General features: G+C 45.2%; 1 pseudogene; it reads left to right on the forward strand.

Moving 5' to 3' along the window:
• The first annotated feature begins 8,478 nt into the window (after positions 1-8,478).
• Positions 8,479-8,596, forward strand: LOC126189287 (5S ribosomal RNA; annotated as a pseudogene).
• The last annotated feature ends 298 nt before the right edge of the window (positions 8,597-8,894 follow it).

The raw sequence follows: 8,894 nt of genomic DNA on the forward strand, positions 1-8,894 counted from the left end.
AAAAGTGGGAGGACAAAGTGGACAGAGAGAGGAGGGGAGAACAGCGTGGACAGCGAGAGGAAGACACAGGGGGAGGTGTAGGAGAAATTCATATAGGGTTAGTGTGGAGGCAGAGGGAGGAGGAGAAGGTGGACAGAGAGGGGGGGAGGATGATATGAAGAGATGGGGGGGGGAGGAATATACGGTTATACAGTGTAGGTGGAGGAGATGATAAAGAGAGGTGAGAGGAGAGACAGAGAGACGGGTGAGGAGGAGATGTACAGGGGGAAGGGAGAATGCTCATAGAGAGGGGTGGAGGTGTGTAGCTGAGATGCATAGAAACGATTGGAGAAGGTAGTGGATAGAGGGAGGAGAGAGGGGGAGATTGTGCAATAAATATGTCAAATGTGTATATGGGCAGAGCAGTGGTGAAAAGGCAGCATGTATCTATGTATATCTGGGACCTCCACTCAAATCTTTAGATCGATTTTAACCAGTTTTGGCTCACAAGCAGCAGACTTCACAAGTATAAGTACTGTGCAGTTTATAACCTTGGAGTCCCAATAGGAGCAGAGATATGGGCAAAAATGTGTTCTTTTTTTTTACCCTTGTTGTAGGCAGACTTGAATGACAGGCGTATTGTGAGAGAACAGTTCGGCCTGCCGTATTGATCTGCTTTACATGTCATGTACAAGAAATGGTTTACCAGCCCCAGATATGTGGATTGTCCTGCATAACATGTGTATTGTATTCGAACAGTATCGGCCTTCTTTATTGACTTGCTTATCATGGTACCCAGGAGCAGGTTTTTAAGCCCATAATTTGTAGGCTACCCTGCACTACAGCATGTTGTGTTGGAGTATTATTGGCCTCGTTTATCGACTTTTTGGCTGAGGTTTTGTGTACACACCTCATGGTAGATTTCAATGGATGGAGGAGGGGATGGAGAGAGAGAGAGAGAGGGAACAAGGGGTGATGCATAGATGTAAGAGGGGATGGAGGGTTGGAACAGAGACAGAAGGGGGAGGAGGAGATAGAGACTGAGAAATGGGAAGGTGGAGATAGAGTAGTGTGGAGGAGGAATAGGAGTTATAGGGGGCAGTTGGATAATGGAGAGGGATAGTGGGCATGTGGGATAGAAAAATGGGGAGGAACAGATGGATAGAGAGGGAGAGGATGAGATGGACAGAGAGTGGAACGGGGAAATGGACAGAATAGGAGATGAGCCGTGACAGTGGACAGAAGGGGAAGATAAGGGAATGGAGCAAGAGAGAGGGGTGAGATGGAGATGAACAGAGATATGTGTATGTACAAGCTGGACTATGGGGACGAGAAATTGGACAGGAGAGGGGGAGGAAATGACAGAAGGAGAGGGGGGAAGAAAAGGCGGCCAGAGAGAGGGGGAAAGGGAAATGAGAAAGGAGAAGATGGACAGAAGGAAGGGGAAGTGAGAGACGAAAAGGGAGGGAGAGGTGTGAATGGAGGGAGAAGAGGAGGAAATGTGTTCCATATAGGTGCTGTACACAAGTGTGTGCTAAGCTTTTTCATATTTTCAGTTTCGGTAAGACAGGAAAGATCACAACACCAAGATAAGAGTTGTGCGACTTAAACGAAAATTGAAGGCGTGTTGCTATATCTATTCAAATTTCGTGCCAGTCGCATAAGAGTGCGCTGATCACAACTCACCTAACTAGATGAATGAAGTTCAGTCTGCACTACTTTACAGGATGTGTTTAACTAGAATAAAGTCTTGAGACTGTCATAGTGGATGGTACGGCACAGCTTAATGAATTATTTGTTAATCCGTGACTGTTAAAGCAACATGGTTGAACACACCGTTCCGGTATACACTCACATGATACTTCTGAATGAGGAAGCTCACGGTGATGGAAGAGCTGCTCGTCGCCTTTATCAGGATCCTTATCCACAATGTGTGATTCCATCGCGTACCCTTTTCGCCACAATTACGCAATGCTCACTCCCCTATACAAGTTCTAAAAGTTTTTAACGGGAATTTCCGAACATGCTATATAGACAAGGACTAACAGTGTCACCGAGTTTCATAACCGTAGTTCTTTTTTAACGTGGTTTTCAAAGCTTTGCCTTTGTATGACGAGAAGCTCCAACGACTAACTGATTTATGCAGGATAAATTTAGTTCGGTCTTATTCTCCTTCAGTGGACCTGAAACATAGGATACACAAAGCGAGAAATCAGTTGTGGTGATTGACAGTAATTTACGTCGACGTCAACACTCCGAAAGCCACTTTAGAGTGTGTGGCAGTGAGTACTTTACGTAGCACTGCCATTCTCCTCCCTCTTTTTTATCTGATTTCGAGTAGGCAGCGGTTAGAACGACTTTTGGTAAGTCTATGTGTGAGATGGAAGGTTTCTTATTTTACATGCATAGTTTTTTTCGATAGAAAACCAGTGATAACTTTTATTTTGGTCGTTTCGTGTGGATGCACTAATATCGTCCGCATCATTAATTTGCTAGTAGGGGTTTAATGGACGAGGGACGCTGAATTGCAGCATGCGATAAGTTAGGAATTTTGGTCGCACATGGACCGTGTCGGGATGACCGAAGCAGTGCCAGCACGATAGCTCAACATATTCGGTCAGAGGGCGGATTCAGAGATGAACTTTTCGTGGGTGTCATGGTGAAGTCCACCCAGACCAAATTCCCAGATACATGACGACGAAAATGAACAGAATGTGGTTAAGGCAACAGCCCGTAAAAGGCGGTAAAACTGGGTTCGAGTCACATGTCGGCACAAATTTTCATCATTCGCCATTGCATTACCACAGGGCCCTCTGCAGCTGAAGTCGCGAGCTTCCCACCTATCATTTTCCCTGCTTACCTCATCCTCTATATCATATAAACATATAAACTGACACTGTTAGGAACGTATGCTGTTGGAATTTTGACAGAAAACCACACGTTAATGCATTTCTCCTCTCTAGTAGTTGGATGACCTTCTCCGTGACCCTTTCACGCTTACTGATACCTCATGGGGATTTTTTCAATGAATCTGAATCTGGCATCTGCATTACCTGCGATTAGTTTTGTTTGGTCCTTCTACTTCAAATTGCTCCGTGCACATACTGCCAGTTATTAATTAATGGATATCACAGATTTCAGTGGTTTTTCTGCAGTCGTGTGATCATTATGTTGTATTAATGGATCTTTCCGCTATTGGATGCTGAATATTGGAGTTGGTGTTGAGGAGCCAGTACCTGCAGCAAGTGTCTTCCTGTGTACCTACACTATTTTCTAACATTGCAACTTCCCTGTGTTCCCTGTGTGCAGGGAAGCCCAGGAAGAACCGTCACTACTATGTAAGACGACAAGAACGTCCATCTGAAGCAAAAATACGCCTTATTCCTAATAGATCCAGAGACAGAACACGAGTTTACGAGGGGCGTTCAGTACGTAATGCACCAAATCTATTTCTGGGCCAAATACGGTCGTGAAACTGCAAAATTGGTTTTGGGCCAACATGGAATAATCCCTCTTCACTCGCTATAGTTCCGAAAGATCGCGGCGGTGTACGAATCCTTCAGAATTGAGTCTGCAACGGACGTGCATTCCAAGCCGAGAGCTGTTGCTGAGTTTCTTTTGGCGGAAAACCAGAGCATCACAGATATTCAGAAGCGTTTGCAACATGTCTACAGAGACCTCGCAGTGCAAAAATGCACGGTGCAGCGTTGGGCGAGTGGTCTGTCGTCATCGCAACAAGGTCATGCAAACCTTTCCGATCTCACAACAGCGCCTAGCCGCACATAGCAGTGACTCGTATAATGTTGGAACATGGGGACACTCTCATTCGAAGTGATCGACGGATCACAACCAAACACCTCGCTGCACAAATGGAAGTCACTCTGGTGGTGCTCACAAAACTTCATTGGGCTGTTCTTCCTCATCCACCCTACATCCCGGATCTCGCACCTTCCACCTCTTTGACCTAGTGAAGGATGCACTCCGTGGTAAGCAGTACGTGTGTGATGGGGAGGCTATTAATGAAGCGAGATGTTGGCTCCGACATCGGCCAGTAACGTGGTTCCATGCGGACATACGGACCTCCCAGTAAAGTGGCGTAAGGCCATCGCATTGAGTGAGGATTATGTTGAAAAACAGAGTTTTGTAGCCAAAAGAGTGGGAAAGAATATGGTTTATTTGAATCCTAGACAAAACCAAAATGCTTTCAGGAAAGAAGTGTTGCATTACTTATTGAACGCCCCTCATACATACGTTTTTTGGATAGTGGCATTTACGTATGTCTATTACCCATCCAACCTCTTTGACGTTTTATTCTAGCTCATCCAACCTCGTTTCTTTCAATAGCTTTGCTCTGAAATTCTTTCTGCCATTAAATTAGCCCGTTGAACGCGCAGTTGTCCATGATGTCTTGTACGTGAAGCAGTGCGAAGACTCGAGTGTGTCAGAGAGTAGCATCGATTAACTGTGCTTGTTCCCACACTGGCTAAAATGTCACACATTTGCACTACTGAAGAACATCCTGACGTGGTGTACGTTGACTTCTGCTGCGGCACTGCTCCTGCTGCTGTCGAAAAACAAATATTTCCCGACAAGTCGAATACCTGATCGTAGAGTGTTTGTCAGAGTTACAACACGGTGTGTGAAACAGGTATTCTTCCAAGTTCCCATTTTTCCACTGAATATCCAGTTTAACGATCTGTGCAGGAACAGCAAAACATTGCTGAAGTGGTGCAGTGTAGTCCTGCAACTAGACCACGGCGACGTTTTCATGTATCAGTATCCGACGAACACGTGTATGCCGGACATGACATACGGAGAACTTGTACCTGTTTCACAAACAGCGTATCCATAATCTTCACATTTTTCACAGCGCCACACCAATTGAATTTTGTCACTGGTTAAGTGTCAATCGTCATTTGTTCCCATTGACACTATTCAGTAATGAAGCCGTATTGACACGTAATGGAATCAACCACACACGTAATAAGCGTCTATGATCGCAGGAAAATTCATACGCTCCCTTGGAAAACAATTTACAAGTCCGTTTTTCGATGAAAGTTTGGTGCAGCATGATAGGTAATATGTTTATAGGTCCGGTTATTTCAAAAGAGCGAATGACAGGACAGAATTACTTGCATTTTTTAGAGAATTCGTTTGTTAAAGTTTTGATGACGTTTCTTTGGCCACGCAGACTGCGATGTACTTTCAGCTTAACTGAGCCCATCCACATTTCACCAGACGCATGGGGGAACATGTCAACAGCACTTATCCTAATTGCTGGATTGGTTGCGGTAGCTAGTTAACTGGCTACTATGATCGCCGGGCTAACGACATAAGATTTTTGTGTATGGGATCGGATGACATCTGAGGCGTACAAACGAAAGGTGAATTCGCGAGATGAAGTGCATCATGGTAGGTGCTGTCCTCATTAGGGCCCGGCCGCGACGGTCGAGCGGTTCTGAGCGCTTCAGTCTCGAACCGCGCGACTGCTACGGTCGCAGGTTAGAATCCTGCCTCGGGCATGGATGTGTGTGGTGTCCTTAGGTTAGTTAGGTTTAAGTAGTTCTAAGTTCTAGGGGACTGATGACCTCAGATGTTAAGTCCCATAGTGCTCAGAGCCATTTGAACCATTTGAACCTCATTAGCTAACGTGCAGAAGCACTCGGACGAGCAACACGATATGTTCCCGCAGAGTGCACAAAAGCATTGAGTTGATGGTGACATATTCGAATACTTAGTGTGAACTGTACAACAGCTGTAAAGGGATTTGTACGAGAGAGTTTAGCGGTGAAAGACTGAAAAATACGTGTTTTTCAATTGATATGTTGTGAAACGCATGTTCTATTATTTACTAACTATAGTACATGTATACACTTGACAATTTAATGAATAATACAGAAAATAAAGAACAACGCACATTACATACGTTCTATATCCCTAGCCATTCAGAATACGGCATATGTCTATATGAAGTTATTGCTTCAAATGATGGTACCTGTAGTGTCACAGAGTACTGACAAATTATTCTTGGGATCCTGTATATGACAGGATCATTTGCGGAAAGTCTCATGGAGATACCCATGTTACCTTCTAGATCAATTACGTACAAAGTCATTCAGCTGCCCCTGCCTAAAGGTTTCATGCAACCCACGACACCTTCAAAACCACTGGCGAGAGTTTCGTATTCTCTCGTTTGCTATGGGCAAATTTTTGCTCCTACAGAGAAAATGAACAGGATCTTTTTGTGGGAAATTTAATGTATTTGACTTTGATACCGGGATACGTTTCCGCTGGAGGCCGTACTTTTAGAATTATTCAACAAACATGTACAAAAGTGACCTACAAATGATTTGTTCTTTAATAGCACGAGAACTGTTGCCTCATGCCAAAACGTATCCCTAATTTGCACGAAATCTGAATAGACATCGTCTTTCAGGGGTAGGAACACTCAGACCAAGTCTCGTTTATGTCGCACAACTCCTTCTAGGTGTTGCGACATTTTTTCCTTGAGTGCAGAATGCACAATCGTATGAAAGTGGCTGAAACTTTTTCATAACACCCTGCCTTACCTAAAGATTCATCCTACATGAGAACGACTACGTCCTCACAACCAGGATGCATGTATCGTTGTTTACTTGAAGTTTTGTTACACAACACACACACACACACACACAGAGAGAGAGAGAGAGAGAGAGAGAGAGAGAGAGAGAGAGAGAGAGACAGAGACAGAGACAGAGAGAAAGGACAGACAGACAATATAAGCCTAAGGCAAAATATCATCCCAAATTGACCAGTGCTGTCAACGTCATTCTATGTCCTTTGCGCATATTATCGTCTAATAAACAATCTTTGCTTAGTGCAGTTTATAGAATGCGTGCAGTGCATAAATCTCACACGTGCGTACACGTAAAGCAATTTACATTACTCTCTAACAATGTCATCGAAGAGTCTCCATAGCTTTAAGCTATATACTAAAATGAAGATCGGATGTATCTTCTTGAAACACGTTTATCAAGTAGTATCAGGGTGCGTATACGCTGTTATGCGGAACTGACCACTAGCCGCGAAGAGAGACGGACCAGCTAATGTAAGATATATCAGTAGAGAAGCAGTAACAGCTTTATGGCTCCGTTAGGAGAGCTCAGTGACTGCGAAGGCGGAGTCACTGAATGTTACCTAAGTAACAAATCCATCAGAGACATTTTAATTCTTCTAAAACTGCGCACGTCGATTGTCGGTTATCTTACAGTTAAGAGGAAACGTGAAGGAACAACTACCGCCTACACAATACCAGGCGGGCCTCAAGTACTGACGGATTAGGATCATCGGTCACTGCGGAATGTGGCTGTAAAGAAGTCTGATGAAATCAGAGGAAGTAATCAAAGGTGATTTCCAATGTGCTTTCAGCAGTTAAGCCAGCAGAATGACTCTGCATAGGAAGCAAAATACAATGGGATAATATGGTAGAGCGGATGCCCATAAGGCACACATTTCTGAAGTCAGTGTTAAGCAACACTTGAGGTGTTGCAAAGAGCGACGAAACTGGAAAGTGGACGGGTGGAAACGAGTGATTTGGAGTGATGGATCATGCTGTACCCTGCATTATTCTGAGGGTAGTGTTTTTGGGTTTTGTGAATGCCTGGAAAACATTACCTGCGACCTGGTGATTTTATGATATTCGGGTGTTACTCCAAGGAAGGCTGTCGTTTCCTTACTGCATCGAAGAGGACGCTAAAAGCAGAAGGCTATGGACACACTTCACTAAAGGAACAGTTCGAGACGATGACTTTTCATCAGCATGACAATGCGCCTGTCATAAAGCACCGTCTGTGTGGCAATGGTTTGTGGAAAGTAACGTTCCTGAACTGGTCTAGCCTGTCCAGAGAACCGACCTGAACCCAGTGTAACAGCTTCGGTCGTCGACTTTTCTCCAGACATCAGCGTCCAACATCACTACCTTCTCTGGTTCAAAAATGGCTCTGAGCACTATAGGACTTAACTTCTGAGGTCATCAGTTCCATCGAACTTAAACTACTTAAACCTAACTAACCTAAGAACATCACACACATCCATGCCCGAGGCAGGATTCGAACCGGTGACCGTTGCGGTCTCGCGGTTCCAGACTGTAGTGCCTAGAACCGCTCGGCCACCCAGGCCGGCACCTTCTCTGATTTCTCCTCTTGAGGAACAGTGGGCTCCCACTCCTTTACTGACGTTCACATTACAGCACTGAATGTGACCTCGGGTTCAAGCGATCATAAAGGTGACAAAAATGGTTCAAATGGCTCTGAGCACTATGGGACTTAACATCTGAGGTCATCAGTCGCCTAGAACTTAGAACTACTTAAACCTAACTAACCTAAGGACATCACACACATCCATGCCCGAGGCAGGATTCGAACCTGCGACCGCAGCGGTCGCGCGGTTCCAGTCTGAAGCGCCTCATAAAGGAGACAGATGGACACACTCCATATTAATATCCACTTGTGGGTGTGCTGGGCCAAGGGCCTTGCCGCAGTGGTAATACCGGTTCCCGACAGATCACCGAAGTTAAGCACTGTCGGACTGGGCTAATACTTGGATGGGTGACCATCCGATCTGCCGAGCGCTGTTGGCAAGTGGGGTGCACTCAGACCTTGGAGCTACTTGATTGAGAAGCAGCGGTTCCGGTCTCGGAAACTGCATACGGCCGGTAGAGCGGTGTGCTGACCAGATGCCCGTCCATATCTGCATCCAGTGACGCCTGTGGGCTGAGGATGACATGGCGGCCAGTCGGTTCCTTTGGGCATTCATGTCCTGTGCGCGAGGAGAGTTTGTAGGTCTTCTGATACTTCTGATCAGCTAATGTAATACGCATTTTTCTGACTTGCCCACGAATTCATGCACTCCTTCTTTGTCGGTCTCTACAGGCCGCC

This window comes from Schistocerca cancellata, chromosome 5 (assembly GCF_023864275.1).
Source record: "Schistocerca cancellata isolate TAMUIC-IGC-003103 chromosome 5, iqSchCanc2.1, whole genome shotgun sequence".
Lineage (NCBI taxonomy): Eukaryota > Metazoa > Arthropoda > Insecta > Orthoptera > Acrididae > Schistocerca > Schistocerca cancellata.